At 36.6% G+C, this 22,272-nt stretch overlaps 1 protein-coding gene across 2 annotated transcripts in view; it reads right to left on the reverse strand.

Moving 5' to 3' along the window:
* CDH12 (cadherin 12) overlaps positions 1–21,987 on the reverse strand; it is a 226,168-nt gene extending 204,181 nt beyond the window's left edge. The window contains exon 1 of one of the 2 annotated variants that reach the window (XM_088064657.1): positions 21,864–21,987. The gene's annotated coding sequence lies outside the window, so the exon portion shown is untranslated. Of the gene's footprint in view, positions 1–21,175; positions 21,223–21,863 lie in introns of those variants that run through there. The other variant, XM_088064699.1, reaches the window with a different exon arrangement.
* Positions 21,988–22,272: the final 285 nt, after the last annotated feature.

The raw sequence follows: 22,272 nt of genomic DNA on the forward strand, positions 1-22,272 counted from the left end.
GTTGGAAGGAGGATCTGGGGAGCTATAGACCTGTCAATACGACTTCAGTGTCACTAGAAGGAATAGAGCAGATAATTTTGAACGTGATCAGATCATGAACATGACATGTACAGAACAGCCAAATGTTCGGGCCTAGTCAGCATGGGTTTAGAAAAGGCAGGCCCTGATTCACCAAACAGATCTCCTCTCAATGACAATTCAACACACTTAGTGGATGAGGGAAAGGCTCTGGAGGTTTTCTGCCTGGACTTTGTTAATCCTTTGACACAGTCTTCCACAGCATTCTCCTAGAGAAACTTGCTGCTCAGGACTTGGATAAGTCCACTGGGTTTGCTGGGTAAAAAATAAAATATCTATATTATAATGAAAAATTGGTTGGACGGATGAGCCTGAAAAGTGCTGGTAAATGGGTTTATATCCAGCTAGTGGTCAGATCACTAGTGGGGTTCCTGAGGGCTGAGTTTTGGGATTATTCCTGTTTAATATCTTCACTGAGAACATGGATGAGGGGATTGAGTGCACTCTTAGTCACTTGTAGGTGACACTAATTTGGGCAGCAGTGTTGATCTGCTGGAAGGCTTTGCAGAGGGATCTGGACAGGCTGGATCAATGGGACAAGGCTAATTGTAGAGGTCCAACAATGTCAAGTGCCAGATCCTGCATTTGGGTCACAACAACTTCCTGCACCACTACAGGCTGGGGGCAGAGTGGCTAGAAAGCAGCCCAGCAGAAAAGTACATTTTAGGAGTGCTGGTTGACCACCAGGTGAACGTGAGCCAGCTGTGCCCGGGTGGACAAGAAGACCAATGGCATCCTGTTCTGTATCAGCAGTAGTGTGGCCAGCAGGACCAGGGCAGTGATTGTCCCCTTGTACACAGCAAGGTAAGGCCACACTCCAAACCCTGTGCTCTGTTCAGGAACCCTCACAGCAAGAAAGACATTAAGGTGCATGTCCAGAGAAGGGCAACGGAGCTGGGGAAGAGTTTGGAATGCAAATCTTTTGAGGAGTGGCTGAGGAAGCTGGGGTTGTTTAGCCTAGAGTAGAGGAGGCTCAGAGGAGAATTTCACACTCCTTACAACTACCTGAAGGGGGTTGTTGTGAAATGAGGGTTGGTCACTTCTTCCATGTAACAAGTGGTAGGGGAAGAGGAAATTTCAAGTTGCATCAGAAGAGGGTTTGTTTGGATATTAGGAAAAAATTTCTTCATGGAAAGTGCTGTCAAACTCTGGAACAGGCTACCCAGAAAGTGATGCAGTCACCATCACTGAAGGTGTTTAAAAGACATGTAGATGTATCACTTTGGGCCATGATTGGTTGGACTTGATGATCTTAATGGTCTTTTCCAACCTAAATGTTTCTGATTCTATCATTTCTACTTTCATAATTTCTTGATGCCTACCAGATGTTGGATATCATGTTACTTATTTTCACATTTTTGGAAAAAATCTCTTTAGTAGTCTCAAATCTACAGCTCTCACCATGACACTTTCATGTTTTTAAAAGCCTGAAATGCAAATTAAATACAAAAAGGAATGCACAATATATTTCAAGCAAACTGAAATTAAGTAATTGTTAGTCTTTTTAAAGAACATTTTCACTTAATATTTTGTCTACTTGAATATGCTTTGTCCCTTGCCATATGTCTGTATTTGGACATAATACCTTTGACAATCATAATTTTAAAACTGTGTTCCAGAATTGATGAATTACCACCAACCCATAGATATTCAAATGTTCATGAAACCAAATTTAATAAGAGAAATCTTTTTGTTGGTTAAATGTATTGACTTATTTCAAAAAGCCCTGTATTTTGTGAATTTTCTTATACACATCAAATAAAAGAAATGAACTCTCATTTAAGGTACAAATGCAAATGTTCCTTTTCTTACAAGCTCATGTATTTTGTCTTGCTTTGGAAAGGCATGGATATGTTCTTGGCTAGCTCCTCTATGCAGTTAGGCTTCTATCCCAAAAAAATCTTCCAAATTCAGGAATTGGAAAAGTCAAACAGAAGATTGTGGAACACTTGGCCAACCTAAAAATTTGGGTTCTGTTTGAAGTTTGTCTCAGAGACCCTTCTTAGACTCCAAATGTTCAACACTATCTTCAGGCATGGTCAGCAGTGTAGTCCATACTTTTCATAGCAGCACATCATCTCTGGAAATCTCTGTTATCCTGCCTCTCCTATTATGAGATACCTTTGACAGGAACTCCCCATTAAGCTCTGGAAAGCTTTAAGTTCCTGAATTTCCAATTCCAGAAGGCAGTTGGAAGATATTATATGGCATTTTTTACAAAGGAATAAACTTTTTCTGTCTAGTCTCTTCCAGATGAGGTTGTTCCAAAACTATACAGACAACTGGTACTACATGTTTCAGAATAACTGAGACCTAATTTTGTCTCTTAACATTTTGCTTATAAGAACTTAGACTTCTCCAATCAAAGTTTGGGATGTAGATCTGATCCTCTGTCTACTCCCCTGAGAGTATGCAGGAAACTAATTCATGCATTCGCCTTAGCATAACACTTAACTGGTGAGTAAAAGAAAAAAATAGTGATTTTTTATTTCCTTTGTATGCTTCTTATAGAAGACAAGGGACTACAGCAGATGCCTGGAGTAAAGCTACAGATGTATTAGGGGGCCAGCTTGTATAACTGTTTTGTTTGCCTTTCTAAATCTGAATTGGATCATCACCCCTTTCATAGCATAGGCTTCAGATTTCTGTGCTCTAACTTTTGGCAATGGCCTCGCAAATTTAAGTGTGACATAAGGAGTGAATTCTGTTATCAGACTGCACTTCAAATATACTCCATTTTAGTACACAGAGATCACTGAAATTTCATTGCTGTTGTCTGACAGAGGCAGCTAATGCCTGTCACTTCATTGAGTCCTCTATTTTATATTCCTTAAGGAATGGGGAGCCACGGTGTCAACTTTTAGATTTGAATTTTTAAAGTTAAATGCACTAAGGAAATTCTCATTTGCTTACTGTTAAAACTGACAACTAACATATTACCACACTTTTCCCCTTTTTTTTTTTTTTTTTTTTTGGTGTTTTTAACTCTGCTCTTGTGGTTGAATGAGAATAATTTCCTGGCTACCTGCAAGACAAAGCTTAAGCTGTGAGCGTGGAAGAGACATACAGAGTCATTTAATGAAAAACCTTACTCATCCATTTCCCTCTCATTCTTATCAAGAAGAAAGAACATCATTATTGACAGGAATTATCAGGATGACAGCAAGTTGCTGTCACATCAAAATAAGGGAACATTATGGGATTTCAAGTTTAGAGTGTCTAAAATTAAGAAAAGGACTTGAAGTAGTATAAAGGAGTATGGGTTTGTACTTTGATTACTTCAGTGCCTCTATTATTGTGACCACTAATTTTCTTTCTAGAATTGAATATAAAAATAGGGGATGAATAATGCTATCTTATTTGACAATTTTAATAATTTAAGAATTTGTTTATTTTTCATTATGAAAGGTAAAACCACGAGCTGCAATTACTATGTCTTCCTTCATGAGTGATACATTTGCAGTTACTCCAATTCTGGTGTTGAGTATGGTTAATACTCATTTAGTTGGTTGAGTATGGTTAATAACTGAGATATGCTTTAGTACTCCCTAGTTACTGCATTGGGCATTAGAGAACAAGAATTAGAAGCACTGCCTAAGGGCTTAATCCACCTCACTGGGAAGTCAATAAGAAAACTCAGGTTCACATCACTGGGACATGAATTAGTCCTAAATACACAGAAAAAAAAATCCAGCTGGTGGTACAGTTCTTATGTTCAGTTTACAATTCAAACAGAATCCTTATGAGCATGGGGAAGTTAGAAGTAAGAGTAGGAATTCTCTGGAATTTATTCTGAAGTTACTCTAAGAAAGTAGGTAGAGAAGTTAGAAATTGAATAGATACTATAAATGATGAGGACTTGTATTAATAATAAACAGAGAAAGTTATGACAAATAATTACCATAAACATTATATAAACCATATGATTTGTGGTATCAATGAACTATTTATTCACATTAAATTGCAAAAATTAATGCTTATAGGAACTGTGGAATAAACAGATTGATGTCCAGTATGTTGTTTTTATACAATTCCTAAAGGGTTAAGAAAGGTCTCTGGCAGTAACAGCTTTCACATATAATGAATTCAAATCAAGTTATTAAACTCAGTGCAGTTATAGTTGTACAGAGAGAATGGAGAGTCTTGACTTAATGTATTAAAAGTTACAGGAGTATAAAAAAATTATCAGTGTCCTTTATACCATATTCAAATCTTGATTTTTGTACAGGAAAGAATAGTGCCTGCTTCCATCTGTCTTCTGGAATGTAATGAGTCTCAAAGAGAATAAGCACTGTAATTTTTTTCCTCTGTAAAACTGGATTAATGCTATCTCATGTTTGACTTATTTCTGTCCTGAAGGAGTCTGCAGAAAAAAAACCCCATCATCTCAGTAAAACAATAGTACAAAGAGAATCTTTGCTAGGGCGTGGCATACAGGATGACATACATTGCCTTTATCCTTGCCTAATGGATAAATTATCACCTCACTTTTACTCTGTTTTCTGATCACTTTCTCTATTTTAATACAGATTACATGGAGATTAAACAGCAACTGAACTTTTGTGAAGGACACTAGAAAAACAGTTCCTTTTTAGTGATCACAAATTGTAGAAGTTGAATTTAATTGACATAAAATAGTCTACTCCAATTAAAATAGAAGCATATGTCTCTGCCACAGTTAGAATATTCTCTTTTTCCCTGAGAAAATGATCTTTTACACTAAAAGCTTCATGCTGTTTTTATCACTGTATGCTTTATGTATAGCATTAGTATGCTCACGTATCAAGATTTTCAGTGGAAAAACTCAGCTGCTTGTAAAACAATACAAGACAATTGTCATAAACAAAGAAAGTAGACAGTCTCCCAATACCTTTAAATTTTCAAGAATTCAGAGCTGGTTTTTAATGACTTTTTGCTTCACAGAAGTGATTGGGACAGTAATGAATATAGTAAGGAGTGAGATGTCAAGATATACTACAAAGACAATATCTCCTTGGTTTTACTTTCTTTTTTGAAAGTGAAAGTATCAGATCTTGATCCAGTACCACAGAAATCAATATTACAAATGTTTCACTGAATCAAAGTCTTACAATAATTTTTATGGTATAATTTATAATTAAATAGCTACTCTAAAATTAGTACACTTGATAAAACTTATTGAAGGAATCATCCCAGCACGTGTCATTGACCTCAGCGTGAACAGCTTTTAGTGATGAGATATAAGCAGCATGCCTAGACACCCAGGCATATGATATTTTGTAATTTCTTTCACTTACCTTACCATAACAATTCAATTTGAAATAGCAGAAAATGCTGATGTGATTCTACCAGACAGATATTGACGTTAGCTGTTCTTATGGAAACTTATTATGGAATAACCTCACTGAAGTCACTTGATTTAGTTGGTGTGTTTGAGACATGATATATCAAGAAGAGTTTGTATGCTGCATGAAGTGCAAGGTGCATTTTCAAACTGCAACTGCTAATGTTACCCAAATGATCTTCATAAAGAAAGCCCTACAAAAAATGACAATTTGAATATAATAGAATAAAATTATGAGAAAGTGATGCTTTGTGTTTGGCAGAAATGATTTAAAGAAATACCATCTTACTGAAATGATTATGTCAGACTAAATGCTCTGTCTACTCTACTGTACCTCATTAGTTTTTGGTAAAATCCAGTATCTTATAACAAAGAAAAATTTAAGAGTTGATATCCATTGAACATAGGAGTTTGATTTTGAGCTATAACTTGCCACAATTTCTACCCACAAATGTGGTATTCATGTAAATGTATATATCACAAGAAGTTGTACTGGGCAGAGGGTTAGAAAAAGTCTAGCTTACATGAGACTGATGTTTTACCATTGTTTTAGCATCTAGGATGGAAGAGCAGCAAAGGAAGCATTATCTCCCTTTGTGATTAAAGGAGCGTAGGTTTGCTTTTTTTCAGGACCCAAGAGAGCTTCAAAAAGATAAATTAGTCTTACAGACACTCTACAGTCAGTCATCTGCAATATTGTAGATTAGACATTTTAAAATTCCATTCTTATGATAGGCAAATGTCAAGTCATTTTCAAAAGAATCATTGCTGCTCACTTTTACAATGTTCCTGCATTAGTAATGATAGGAAAGGAAATTAACTGAAAGAAAAAGGTATTATTTTTATTGCCTAAATTTGCTATTTTAAAGATGTCTGCAGACCCAATAAACAAGAATCTGTTTTCGGACAAAACAGAAGATTCTATGATCACAGCACCTCCACTCTCTTTTAATTCCATGCAGTTGAATTAAACAAAAGAGAATTTCCTTTACTTATAGACTAAAATATTTGCTTTCAAAATCTTTCATAACACGCTCCTAGTAAAAGTATGCAGCCTGATCATCTGCTGTTCATCCACTGTTTTTCTTCATGTGGTGACTGTGAACACTGTTTCTCAGGTGCTATTTCCTTGCATTCAGAAGTCCACTTTTCCCCAAAAGCATTAACCCAGCCAGGTTGCATTTCTTTCTGTTCTGTCATGTTAGGTGTGCTCTACAAAAAATAAGGAACATTGACCTTGAAAGGAAAAGGGCAGGAGGGGGGAAATAATAAATCCCGCAACCAAACCCATTCAACAGCCCAGACCAAGATCTAAGCTCTGTCAAAATGATTTCTTATTCCATTTTACTGAAGCAGTGCCATGCTTAATCACTTCTGAGTTCATGCCTTACAGCAGAGGCAGCCCACTTGAATTGGTAAGTTGTTTAGTTAAAGTACACACATGCTATTCACATTGTCAATATGATTTAAAAGGAAAGAACATTTTGCAGGTGTAATACAGCCATAAATGCAACAGGAAACTTAAATCCAAAGGATGAGAGCACACGTAATTAATTGTTGCCTGTCTCACTATACTCCTTCTCCGTCCCATTTACAGCAATACTATAGTCAGGCACAGGGCACTGGTGACTCCTTGGTGGAGATGGCAGCATTAGATCTTCCAGGAGCTTCTGATGAAGTCTCACAATCATAAGCAAAACTGGTCAGCTAATCTGAGCTAAATGTAATGTAGTGCTTTCATTACATCACTGCACACACAATTGTGCACAAATTTCAGTACAATGTGAAGAACTGCTGAATTTGTTTTGTGACTATGCAGATGCTGAAACACCTAAATTAATTGTGAATTTAAAAAAAATGTTTTCCAAGTCACCAAAGTGCTCAGTTTACAACCAATAAAGTTTACACTTCATTACATCTCTTCAGAAGTAGTTGTGTTTATTTATAGATATTTTATACAAGTAGGTTGAGCTGCTTGGTTTTTGTGGTCCAGCCAGATTGCTACTTTAATAGAATAGATCAAGTATTGCCATACAGGCATAGACTATTTTTTTTTTTTTGAAAGCAAAAGGCTCTGTATTAGAGCACAAACCATACCTTAAAAGACATATTGGCTCAAACAGCAAGGAAATAAAAACCTTTCTATCCTCATAATTTGCAAATAAAGAAACCTGGACCCAGGATGCTTGAAATGACCTATAACTCAGTTTAATTTTATTTTAATGTAATTGAAAATTCTTGTGAAGGCAATCTTGAAAGTTGAGCTCATTTTCTATTGCACTGCAGTAGAATACCAAACTCTGCATTTCATGTAAATTAACAACACTATCAGACTACATTGAATCTAAACACTCCTGCATCTGTACTTTGTGATATGTGAATAAATAAAAACTTGAAAGTAATGCAAATGAAGTCCCTGACAAAGGATCCATAACATTCAGAACTAGGTCATAAGTGAATGCATTAGTGTTCAATATAATTCCATTTTAGGTTTTAATGATCACCTTCTTCTCTTGTTCTTGTTGCCAATTGATTATCTTTCAGTAAAGTTTATACATTACCATTAAAAGTTAATAATGCATAAATATTAAACACACCATTGTAAAGTTAGTAACACTATTAATATCCTCAGTCTCTGTAGGCAATACTAGAAATTGCTAAGATCAGTATCAATAGTCAGAATCATAAAAATCCTGTCTTTCTGGAATTGATAGCAATAAACAAAGTACAAGATACAATGGATATATAATACAGCCACATCTTCCTACAAAACTGGTTCCAGGAAAGAAAAGACAACACTTTTTAAACAAGATATTGCTCTGAATATTACACCATTTTCTATCCTTTTGTCTGTATGTAATACTTGTAAAATGCTATAAAATCTTAAGGCACTATATATTCTGAAAAGCTTAGCAATATTTAGTTCTCTAAATTGTTCAAGGGAAAAAAACCCAACAAAACAACAAAACACCACTGCAGCACTGAAGGGCAGAAATGTCACTGTCAGATTCCCCACTGCAGATCCCTGTCAGGCAGGGCATTGTTTTAAAAGCAGGCGAAGACTTAAATATGCATAGTTGCTCTAGATTTCAGTCCCTCTAGGTGACAACAACTAGCTAAAGTAGACATGTGTGATAAGCTTTACTCACTCCCAAGGGTGCTAAATCATTGTGTTGGCTCAAATTTGGTTTTTAAGAGCTTTGTTGACTTCACAGCTGGTGAGTTGACGCTTTCTATTGCTCCACCACTTGGCAACAGATGCCTCTTACTTATGCACAGATGCTGAATATCCACCCAACCCTAACATTAGCCTTGTGTTTTGAACTAATTGGGCCAACACAGTTGTAATTAAGATTTGAATAATTAGAAAACTAGCATGATTACTTTCACAATTAATCCTTCTATTGTACCTTTACATTCTCTTTTGCACTATTCTGCAAAGGTCTTATTTCTTGGGGTCATGCAAATCCAGCAGCCTTCTAAACAAGTGGAATAAAAACGTATTTTTCTGATAATAATATTGACATTTTAAAGAGCTGGTTTCACCCTGATTTAAAAGACTTATAGTGTGCAGTTAGACTGGTTTTTGTTGTTTTTTTTTTCTTTCATTCTATTTACCCATTACCTGGATACCTTTATAACAGCCACACAGGAAGGAAAACCATATACAAGAATGAACAAAGATTTATAAGAACAGCATGTGAACATACTTGGATAGAGTGTAATATAGAAGATCTTTAGGATGAGCTGATCTTACATATCCTTTTTTATTCCTTTGACTTGATGTCTGTTCTAAAGTGAGTGTTGAGGGGTACCTGTTAAGCAAGGGAATAGAATTGAGGGGAAAGGAAGCATCTTTTAAGTAAGAAGCCTGACGAACCTGGGAAAGTAGCAACAGTAGTATTTGGAAAGAATAGCAAATTGTCTGATTTTAGAGAGAAGAAATAACTGGAAATGAACAATTAAAAATTGACAATCATTATGTAATGTCTAATCCGAGCTTGAGGGACATACAAAGTGTGTAAAGATGAGATAAATATGCCAATATCTCATGCTGTGGGTATTGCACTAACTTGAAACAATGCTCAATCTGACAACAATATACAAAACCAAGATGCTCATATATGTCCTTCCTCACAGAAATGCCACTTCCTTTTCTCAGACACAATTACTGACATATACATGCAATAGAAATTCTCTTGTTCTTGGTAGTAAAAATCAACACTAGTTAAATTTTCCTTCTCTGGTGTTAGGAAGGCTGGGAACAATATAGAAGAAACATTATAGCTGCACATGAATATTAATAAGAATCATATATAAGTACATATTAACTGCTGTTTTATTGCTTACATCCAGTTGTGGGGAGAAAGGGGAATTTGTTGAAGACAGACTCTCTTGAACTAAAGATTTATGTTTGCTGGTCCCCTCCAGGTGTTTAAAATATATTATTTGCACAGGTATCTGAACTCACTTTAAAGGGCATTTCAGGAACATATTCATCAGGAAAAACAAAGAAACAAGAAAAAGAAAAGAGAAGTACTTCACAAACCATTTCAAAGGAACCTAAATGTTAAATGGCAGCAGCCAGTAGCAGCTCAGCATCCCCTAAACCAGCAGCAGTTCAGTTCCCCTGAGGAAGGAGAAAAGGCTGTAATTGCTGTCCATCACTGTTATTTGAAATAAATATAATGCTTCCATATTCAAGAAGATATATAGCCTCAATCCCTCTTCTCCTACCAATTCCTTAATCCAAACTAAGAATGTTTCTATGTATGCCTATGATAATCCCTGGGATTAGTATTTGACATTATGGCAATTTGTGATCACAAGCCAAACTCTTGTAAAAAATTGAGTTAGGTCTTGAGATAGTGACTCATTACATCCTTAGGAATAGAGAAAATGATGCTAAGGACCTATGGAGGGAAACATGACTCCCAGAAAGCAGCAGTTAGTATATTAACCCAATACCCTTGATTTGCTGGGTTGGGATAAATGAAAAAAGGAAACAGTCTCTTGACTTTTATGTTGGTGTCTTATTTTGCAATGCAAAATGTAACCAAAAGTAGGTATTCTGTTACCATCTGCTAAAACCAGGTGTGGCAGTGTTCTTTGTTTCTTCCATGACCCATCCCTCATAACTCCAGGAGAATATCTCCTGTTAATGATGGAGTGCTGCTGCATAAGTGATAAAATTACATCATCCTATTGTGAGATGCTCCCAAAGGAAGAGGCAAGCATTCCTACCTAGATATAATCTGAGATTTAGAACACCACAGTCTTTTTTCCACTAGATTCCCAGAAGAAACAGAGACCTTCCTGCATCACCACTAGACCTTCAGAAGAAAACTACACCCTTCTACAACTACACTACTTCAACAGAACCACATCTGTCACTCCAGGAGGACTGCAGACACCACTTAATCAGACTGCTACCAACGCCCTGACCAACAGGGTGTCAGGTTGCAATCTGACCTGACAGTGTTTTTTGTACTACTGGATTTTATTTTAATTTTCCTATTAATTTGTAGGTTTTAATTTTTTTTTTATACATACTAGTAAAGAACTGTTATTCCTACTCCTATATTTTTTCCTGAGAGCCCCTTAATTTCAAAATTACAATAATTTGAAGAGAAGGTTTACATTTTCCATTTCAAGAAAGGCTCCTGCCTTCCTTAGCAAACACCTGTCTTCAAACCAAGACAGTTGGGCAGATGGAGAATTTTCCAAAAGCTGGGAACAGAAACCTTTTTGTGAGAAACATGGGTGGGAAAAATGAGACAAACCAAGTTTGTCTTTTTTTCTTTTTCTTTTTCTTTTTTTTTTTCCAATTTGTTTATTTATTTAAAGGCAAAGGAATTTTGGCAGAGAACAACAATCATTTCAGTACTGTATTGGGTCTGGCTGAGCTGGAGTTCCTTTCCCCACAGCAGCCCTCACAGTGCTGTGCTCTGCATTGGTGGCTGGGAAGGTGTTGATAACACACCAGAGTTTTGGGTACAGCTGAGCAGCGCTGGCACAGCATCAGCGCTGTCTCTCAGCATTCCCCACATCAAGGGGCTGGGGGTGGGCAAGATCCTGGGAGGGGACACAACCAGGCCAGCTGACCTAAATTATCCAAAAGGATATTCCATACCATATATCAGCCAGCTCAGAAATAAAAGCAGATATAAAAGCAGATATAAAAGCAGAAAGGAGGAGGAAAGGGGAGCATTTGTAATTTACAATGTTTGTTTTCCAGAGCAGCCGCTACATTGAAAGTGACCTGAACATCACTGGCTGACAGGAAGTAGAGAATAAATGTTTTCTTTTTCTTTGTTTGTACATATGCAAACATACACTTTTGCTTTAGCAAACTGCCTTATCTCAACCCCTGATTTGTTTTTCATCTTATTTTCTCTTCACAGTCCAGCTGGGGAACAATAGCATGACTTGGTGAGCACTTGGCATCCAGCCAAGATCGACCTACCACAAGTACTTATAAACTTCAATTTGTCCAAGACAAAAAGCTCAGGAACTCTTGATGGCATCACATAAGTAATCACATTCTTACCTAATCTTAATCAGAGGTGCTGCACTGTCCCACACTTGGCACTTTGGTTTAATGACTAGCAGGAACTTGTCTATTACTCAACATCCTAGACAATGAATGACACTTCAGTACCAGACATAAGGGTACAGTAGAAATTAAGACTTAATAGTTCTAAGACTCTGTTTAGACATTCCATGAAATTTCAAAGCTCTCATGAGTGCTTATCAAACCTACCCTCTCAGTTAGATTTTCTAATTCTATCAAACATGTCCAGTGTACTTCACAGCCATAGCCTGATACAGCTTCTGATGAAATAACAGAAGGTTAAATTAGTTTTTCCATCCAGGTTGACTCTTGTGAACAATTTTTTGACTGAACAATTTTTTGCCTGCTCTGTAAACCAGAGTTTGCCAGATACTTCTGTTGCTGTAGGTTTTTAACTATGAGACAATGTACTGAGCAGACTCCAAAACTTTTTTCAGTTGTGGGGTTGGTAAACATGATAACCTTTTAAATTAAATTAAAGCTATGTTATAGTACCAGAGCAATGCTCCACTCACAATACCTTCCATGCCTCAAAGAGTCATTCATGCCTCAAAGACAGATGAATGAGATTATCCAGTTACAAAATTCTTGCTAGTGATTATCAAATAACAGTTGGTTTCATAGAGAGCTTGAGATTTCTTTCATTTTAGAATATCAAATTCCAACATACATGGGATTATACTTTCATAAAGAATTATAAAGTAATACATCAAATGATTACTTAGAATTAGTTTTCATTTCTATGGCTGTGTTTTGCCTCAGTAACAGAGCAATAGAATTTTGCATGATAAAGAAAACAAGTATGTATTTCATTTGTATTCCTAATTACTTTTAGAATAAAAATAAAGATTTAAAAATATTTTGAAAGTAATTAAAGAGAAAAAAATCCTTAATATTCATATAACTTCAATGTCTCATTAGAGATTTGCAAAGAAACTAAAAAAATAGAACGATAATTTTGATTACTAGTACTTTCTTTTTTTGACAGGAAATGTTTATTTACTTGTATTGTTTTGCCTTCTATCCTACTCACAACATTTATTTTAGTGTTATGATGCTCTCTGCCTTTTCAAATGTTTACCTTCAGGGGTATTGATGCTACTAAAGAGCATCTATTTCATAGATCTGCATTAAAAATCACTTATTTTTCCTGACAAGCTATTTAAAACATCACATTTATTCCTTATGAAGTGCACTTTAAAAAAAAATTATATATCTACATGTCCTATGAAAACTAAACCACATTTGACCCAAGTTTTGTTTCTTTGCAAGAAAGACAATTTCTATCTGAGGAGATTAGCACTAAAGAGGTAGGAAGGACACATTTTCCAAAACAAACACTGTTGTTTACTTTTACTGGGGAGAGGGAGGTATCCTACCAGAAACTTTAGAAGAATGGCTCTTAAAATGGTTAGTTTAACTACGGAAATCAGTAATATCAGATAATTTTTCTTCAAAATTAAAATCTGAAAACAAGACGAACAAGTAAGGTGCACAACACACCTCCAACATTTGTACGTTTTAAAATTTTAGATTGCACAAAACCTCTATTTCTTTATCATTTTTGTGCAAGAAATACAGGCACAAAGACACAGAGGATCAAAGAATGATCCCAAATATCCCAAAGTATGCTTTGAAATGATAATAAACTATGTCCCTACCATGGTATTTGTCCAAAGAGAACCTAAAGAACACGCGTTAGAAAAAGAAATGTCTGATGCACCTAAACACTGCATTCAAAATGTTTTAGGTAGATCCACTTATGTTTTGGCTGGTAGAACCTGCACTAATAGAAACAACTGAGGTAGGGTGCATGATAAACAGCTCCAGCTGCTCTCTGTCAAATAAGTGAGATTATATCAAGGTGGATTTATTAAGTCTCAGCTGTTAGTTAAAATCATCATCTGTCACTAGGTATGTGAACATGAACTGTGTTCATACCTTGACTGGACAGAAGACATATTGAGAAATTCTTGTGAGACCATCCACTCAAGATAAAATTTAAACATAGCACCTTGCAATTTTTACCTGAATTAGCATCCCTAGGCATGTGCCACAAAAAAGGATTGTATAGCCACTATGTAATGAGAAGTGAATGGTAACTCTGGTTGTTCAGCACAGAACTGTAACAGCAACATTTAGAAAGACAGTTGTGTGTAAGTTTTCTATTTAAAGTATTCATGCTCTTTGATCACAAATAGGGCAAAAAAATGTCATACAATTATTACAGAAAATTGTGAGTTGATTAAAAAAGAATGACCTTTAGAAAACATGCAAAAAAATGCCCGTTGTTTGTTGGAAGATAATACTCCAGGCAGTTCCAGACAAATTTAAAAAAAAAAAATAAAAATCAACCCAAATAAGAAAACAAACTCACCCAGTTTAAATAACAGGCATGGAGAAAGATATTTCTACCTGACCGAAAATACCCAAATCAAGACAAACAACAAAAAAAAGAGGCTACTTTCTAATATTTCCTGTGGGGTTTTTTTGGGTGTTGTTTTTTGAGGTTTTTTTTCATCTTCAACTGTTAAAATCATCCAATTGCTTGCCCTGATGACTCTGCTCCATCCTGCCATACATAGTATCTCCTCTACATCTAGCCTAGGATTACTCACATTCTTGGCTGCTGGAACTCAAATACGTCCTTGACAGATAAATTTTGGCTCTCAGGGTGAGAAAGAGTGACAGGTAATTGCTGTGTTTTGCATCTGATGGGTAACGTGGAGTGGGATTGAAGTCCATTGATGCACCTGAAATAGCTGCTTACGCATTCTGCGCATTAACAAAGGACGTCAACAAATATTAATAGTAAAAAGAGAAGGATAGGAATGAGATGAGGAGACACGAGGACAAATGCAGAAGAAGGTGATGGTGTCTGAAGATTTTATTAGATTTATATGCAGTGAGGACCAAAAATGGGATAACAATTTTTACACTGAATCACAAAACATCAGAGGTACGTGATGCTCTTTAAAAAGCATTTTAATTAGCAAATTAATTTGAGTGTTTTCCTTATCAGCACTTACCTTTTCAACACCACCTCTCATGTTCCACATTTATTCTGACATATGCACTTTTTCAAGTAGAAGCCCGGTATATCACATTTTCTCACTTTATTTTTTTGACACGTGCTCCTTCAAGTAGCAGTTCAGAGGTGGAAGGGCTAAATTACAAAATGCTCTGGTTTATAGAAAACCTGAGTGTCACTATAAAGGAGGTCAGATTTTAAAAAGGAAAAAAAACCAAACAAAAAACAAACCAAAAATCAGCAGGCTATTTCATCATGAAAATATGAAACACAGCTCTATTGAGAGGTCTGCTCATCAGTCAGGACCTTTATTGAAATGCACAGGGCTTCTTTTTTCCTTTTTTTATAATAGTGTAAATCAGGACTCAAACATCTGTTTCAGTTACAGTGAGAAAGATCTACACTGGGTATGTTAACTTATGCCAAAAAATTATTACTATTTATGTAGTAAAGGAATAAAAAGTGCTCCTTGAGACAGTAAATGACACCTTTTCTAAGAGATACAGTTACATATTTAAAATTATGGCAACCAAGTATCATGAATACTATTAATATTTTAGAGAGAATTGAAAAAACACTTAACAAGCAAATATACAAGTCTCCTAAATTGAAAGGCAATGGCTTTTCATTTTGGTATGTAATTATTACTCCAGTTTAATGAATGAAATATTACTTGAACTAGACGAGGTTTTATAGAAAGCTTGTTGCAATAAATTTGAATAAACTCAGATTTGGCAGAATGGCTTCATCATCAAATTCCTAGCAGAAGTATTGAGTAAAATTCTGCTCAGACTGTTCAAGACAACGAAAATCTAGAAAAGAAATACTGGTTTCTAGCTTTTCATCATGCTACAGGTATTCTTAGAAATCTGTAATTAACTTTTCTATTTAACAATATTGTTTTTATTTGCAGCATTTTCTTAAAGAGGGAAAATGAACCGTGAAATGGAGTCTTTTTGTTTGTTCTTCTTTTTTGTGGGTTTTTTGTTTTGTTTTGTTTTGTTTACACATTAAACTTAGCATAAAACAGATATATGAAAGTGTGTGATACACACACATAGCCACTATGCCTGAGGACAGAACGCCAAGGAGGTTCTTAATAAATGTACTTTGTGATCTTTGTACTGATTTTTAAGAGAGCTGCTTAAACTATCACCTAAACTACATATACAGAAATATTTCTGTATAACTAACTAACTATATAAATGGTCCAAGGGGACTGCAGAACAAACATAAAGAAAAGGGAATGGAAGTCAAAATCTAGGTCTCCAGTTCAAAGCAAGTACTGTGGGTAGTGTCTGAACTGCATAAACAAACCAAAATTTTTGTGAAATTAATAAATGGCCACAGACAAATGTTTAGCAAATGTGTGTCTGCATTTACAACTACACTTAGCACCTGCTTGCAGCCTTCAGAGAACAGCAGCCAGGAACCTACCTAATGCTTATAGACTCTAGGTCAAATGACCCAGTTCAAAAAGCTGGATTATGGGATCAGTGCAAGAGTACATTGTTGATCAAGAAAGGTCAAAAGTCCTGTCTGTTTTCTGAAAAAGGAACAGGTTTGCATGTCTATTTACCTTCAGAGGAAAAAAAATTGTTTCAAACATTTTACTAATCAAGTCAGTCACTATGGTATTTTGTAAGTGTATCTGGTTTGCTGGACAATGTATTAATGCAGTCAGTGAGTAAATGCATACATGAAAAGAATAATAAATCTGGCCTAAAAGTGGAAACAAAAACTATTTATCCAAGTCATTTATCATCAGTTTTGGAGACTGTTCCAAATACACTGTACTCTGAAACTTGACATACCACATAATTCTAGTACCTAAATATACAACTTTTAAACTTCTGTGGTAGACAGAATTTTACTGTGAGTTAGGTGCTTAGACAATTTCTTATTTTTATTCTCAGACATCTACTTTTGTTATGAATCTCTCCATAAAGGTTTGCATCTGAGCTGTGGTTCCAGGTCTGGGCCATTCAGTACAACATTACAGAGATGGACTTCAGCACCCACAGATTCCAAATCCCACTCTGCTGCAACACAGGATAGTAAACAAAGCTTACACTGTACATATCCCAACCAATACAGTCATTGTCTTAAAAAATATTGAGAGCTGAGACATCTGCAGCAGAAAGATGGTCCTCCAGCCCGGAGCTGTCTGGTGTACATCAGCAAGTCTGATCTTTACAGGAAGACTCTTCACCCTCAAACCTGAAGTGATACAGTTGACAGAAACTGAACCACAGCTGCTCCTGAAGTAATCTGACCAAGTGTCGTGATGTGAACTCTCTTAGTTCTCATCTGGTGGTGAGAGGAAGAGAATCTTTAAACAATCCATTGCAATATAAGCACTGTAAAACCTGTGTTTTTGACCTCTGCTAAATACAAAGTCTATATGGCGAGGTAAGTTTGTATTTAATTTTGATCTAGAATTTTTCTACCTGGAAATTTTTTTCCTGCTCAAGCCATCAGGCTTGAAGGTTCAACAAGAAAACAGACTGAAGCTTTGTCACTCCCAAAAAAGCACTGTATCCTCAAAGCTTTGCTACAAAATAATTACCTGAACAAATATTCAGTGACACATGCCAAACCTAGTGCCTTCAATGAGTTACAGCTCTACAGAATAACTGGGCCTTTGTGAAAGGTTCTGTTAATACAAAAGAAGATAGTGTTTGAAAGTAATTTTTTAACATGCTATGTTATCTTATCTATGACAAGCCACAATAAAAAGAGAAGCCTGGAAAAAGTAGTAGCAAAGACTAGATTAGCCCCTATATCAACTTATTAGAGTCTGACAAGTCATTCAGGAGGTGCAGCTTTCACAGTGGCTTGAAAATAGCAACCCTTGAAAATATGCTCAAAGCTTACTCATTTAAAAGCTTAATATATACATTGTAATCTCTGCCTCTTTTTGACTGTAATGTGTGCTTTTGCAAAAACAATGTCATTCTCAGGCAGGTGACTTAAATCTTGCAGTCTGTTTCCACGAGCCAGTGAAGAACAGGTGATTTCTGCAGTCTAGACACACACATAGACTCCAAAGCTGGAAGCAGTACCATGTCTTACTGTGCTAGTTACTTACTGTACAGTGAGATACAGCCCCTGACACAAAGACTGTACAGTTAAAAGCAGTTAAAAAGTAGGGGAAAAGGGGATAAGGAGATGGTAGGGTTGTTGGAGCACATACATCCCATTCTTGTGAGCACTGGAGTCTCTTCAGTTTCTGTTCCAATTAAAAGTGAAAAATTTACACAGATGGGCCAAGTACAAAAAGTGATGTCCCTGCAGCATCAAAGGAATGAAGAGAATCATGGCAGGTGAAGAAAAGGAAAGAATGAGGGAATGCTAAGAGGAAAAGAATGAAGAAAAACATGTCATTAAGGAAGAAAACGAGACAATCCAAGGAGGAAGATGCTACCCCAAGGTGCAAGAAGAAGTGTCCAGGAAATAGATTGTGAAATCAACAAATGAAAGAAAGATAACAAGAGTCTCGTGGGACACAATGGTCTTGCTAGGAAAGCTGATGTTAGTTCTTCAACCCATGTTAATAGCACAGGGTTAAAAAGCCTCCTTTTCAGGTAGATCAATTTCCCCATATATCTTCAAGAAGAGAAACTGTGGAAACTCATTAACCCCTGAAACTTTTTCTATCTCACAGACACCCCATACTCTTGAAATTATATATCATTTAAGATAATACATCTCTTTCTTTTACATTATCTGGATTACAAACTATAGTCATTAATAGTTGTTTCCTCTTTCACATGTCACTACCAGTATTTTAGCAAGACTGTTCCTCACTGGTCTATGGTTGATTTCATGTTAATTTTCATAGAGGTCCCTTTCCTTTACCTGTTTCCAAACCTCATTTTAATGAATCTCCCTAAAAAACTCATAAAACATTAAAACATTACTATCAAACACTAATTTTCAATGGAGTTGGGCTAGATAGTAATCACATTCTTCTGTCAGTAATAAGGAGACGTATCTTGAGACAAAAAAAATTAGCACTGACCTCATTCAAAGAACTTGAAATATCTGAAATAAAGCTGAACTCTGCATACAGCTATATATTAATAGTATTTGATACAGCCTTAGAATAAAAAGAGAAAACAACTTCAAGAGAGGGAACTAGGTTATACTGCCTTCCTGTGTAATCTGCCCGCCTGTGTTTAACAAGTCTGAAAAGCTTCAATAAGTCAGATGCCCCAATTTATTTGCTTAATGAGAGGAATGTTGTTTCCCATATTGCTGAGGTCACTTTTAGGATCATAATTATGTATGAAGAGGCTCACAACCCACCAATATAAAAGATTATGAAATAATTATAGAATTACTGTCTTTTTTTTATAAAGCATGAGAAAAACAAACATTTCCCTGTGTTAAGTAAACTGTCGTGTCATAAAACCTCTGAGGCTGGCATATCGGAAAGTAAGCGCTCTTCACTTACAAGCAGACAGAACATGTGATCTTGTAAAATAATAATAGAGATGTATTTGTAAGACTTGTTTAGAAACACACAGACACGTTGCCATGAAAGTGTGATTTATTTATTTTTTACTTACAGCAACAGCTTTGTGAAACAAAAGGAGAACAAAGCCACCATGTCAAACAATGTTTGTAGTCAGACCTTGTGAAAGACTGGAAAGAAACTTCCTGCTTTGTATGCAACCTGGATGTCTCCAACTGCAACTGTTTTACTCTTGATTTTTTTCCTTGCAGTGCATTAAGTTATTGTATTTTGATTTTTTTTATAATGAATACTCTGATGTATATGAATGAAGACTATACTGAAAAAATATTGATTAGTTGGGAAGGGAAAGAAGTGAAGACATATACAGTGCATTCTTATATGTGCATTGAAATACTTCTACCCTGGTCAAGACTTGCATCTCTGGGTGGAAGAAGCACCCACGCATTTAGTAAAAGTCATATAAATTTAACATGAAAAATGAAGTGAGCCATATGCTATACCAAAATGAGGATCAGTGTGTGTAACTGCTTCCAAAACTTCCTTTCCTAGAAAACAGTGGTCATCTTGAGTTACCATTAGAAAATATATTACTTTCCAAAATAATTTACGAGAAGGAGAATATAGAGATAATTAAAACAAACTGTCAGTATTCTTTAAACAATCCCACAAAACCTCAGGTCATTTCCCCCTATGATAATTTTGTTTTGCAAGAAAGGCAACTTGGTATTTTTCACTGAAAAGGCTAACGGAGTAGTAACCTGCAGGTAACAAACATTTTCCTGAATCATTCCTTCTCATTTTTTTTTCCCTTTTCTTTTGAGAGCAAGGTGGGGCAGGTAGTGAAGTGGTGAAGTGGAGGGGAGGAGAATAGTAGGGCAGAGGCTTGAGAGGTATATGTCCATATTGCTTAGCTGAGTTTTTAATGCAGGATATAGTGCTATGAATTGTATTTGCAACAATAAATGATAACCAACAATAGGTATATTTAACAACAATAAACCGCAGTGGTCGAAAACAGGCAGTGCAATTAATTCGCACTTTCACAAACTGCCTAGAAGTTATACATCTGTTGAAGCTATTTGAAATCACTGAACTTTCCATTAATGTTTTCTTTCTATTATGATGGAGTTTTAAACAACATGTGTTAACTTTTAAGAGCAACAGAGAGAACTGACATTTTCAATATGACAGATCTTAATTTCATCCCTTATCCCAGTATTAAAAAGTTTGGCCTCTTTACAAGCTCCTTAATTACATTCCCTGGTAGCGTAGCTGTCAAGGGTGGACATGACTGAGACTATCCAAATCAGTTCACTTTAGACATTTAGTAGGGTAGATAGACCATAGGTACAAGGCTAGCTAACTTCAGGCTGTGTAAAAATCTCTGACATCTTCCTATTACTCACTTAATCTTTCAAGACAGCCTCCCTCATCTACTGTCTTTTTTCCTTACAGATAAAGATCTTCAAGCATCAGTCTATTTCTTTTGATATATCTCACTTTCTATCAGCCAATGAAAAAATGCATCCTCTCTCTCTTCAGTCAAACACTACCCTCACCCCATAGCAACCAATTTAATTTTCTGGCCACTTGTATTGAAACAGCACCCCTGCTTACCCTTTCCCCCCTCCCCACACACACACACGAGAAATGCTAATCCTACGAAAGCAACTATCCAGATCCTACCAGCCTCCGAGCACAACATTCCTTCCACATGCCAGTCACAGTCTTCAGTCTGACGGTAGCCTGGAAAGCTGCACGCGTATTCTTGACTCACATTTCAAGAATCCCTTACTGTCTCATTTAAATGCCATGGGACTTTGAAGCTGTGCATCTACGAGTTCCTGCTGGCGAAGGAATGATGCTCCTTATTCAGGATTATGTTTTACCATAATGTACTTTTGCTTTCCAGCTGCTGTGCTTCCTCAAATACATACAAAAGGGAGGAAAGTGCACTTGCCCTTCCTCCTCCTCCCTTCTCACACTCCTGCCTGCTCCTAACAATTTATTTTTTCTTCTTCTTCTTCTTTGTTTGTTGGTTTGGGGTTTTTTGGGGGGCGTTTTTTGGTTTTGGGGTTTTTTGGGGGGGATTTTTTTGGTTTTTTTGGTTTTGTTCTTTTTATTTTTTTTTTTTTTTTGCAAGCTTCAGAGACTCGCAGGATGGGAGAAAACTGCAGCCGTTCCCAAGAGGCTGCTTCAAACTGGAATCCCTCCCGCGAGGTGTTCCGGGCTGGGACGCTCGGTCCTGCCCCCAGCCCGCTCCCGCCGCGCTGCGCGGCTCCCCTGCTGCAGTGCAGCCTGGCACCTCACTCTGCTCCAACTTTCCATGCAGACATTCGGCACCATGCAGGCAGCCAGAAAAAGCCGCACTTACCTTAATTGAAATCTTTTCTCTGGTAATGCTGGAGCATCAGTCCAATCAACAGCGATCGGGAAGAATCTAAGTTTCAATCAACACCCTCCGGCTATCCGCATGCTGCTCTGCCTTTTTTTCAGTGAACTCCTCACTGTCTAGAGGAGAGAGAGAGAGATCAGCTGAAATCCTCAGAGGCTCGTAGGGAGTGAGAGAAGAGGCACCAAAGCAATGTTTCTTAACACGAGATTCTCAGCAAGAGTGCTCAGGTCTGGAAGATCCTGTAACTGCTGTGATAGGCTCCTGTCATGTCCCCTGAGCCGTGAGATGATCATTGACCTGATTAGCTCTGAACACTCCCTACATGCAGAGAAAGCGCTGAGAGGATTGGTGGGTCGCAAGGGAATTGGGAAAGGCACCAGGGCCGCTT

This window comes from Pseudopodoces humilis, chromosome 1 (assembly GCF_049639895.1).
Source record: "Pseudopodoces humilis isolate 2021_Gansu_Grassland_sample_001 chromosome 1, ASM4963989v1, whole genome shotgun sequence".
Lineage (NCBI taxonomy): Eukaryota > Metazoa > Chordata > Aves > Passeriformes > Paridae > Pseudopodoces > Pseudopodoces humilis.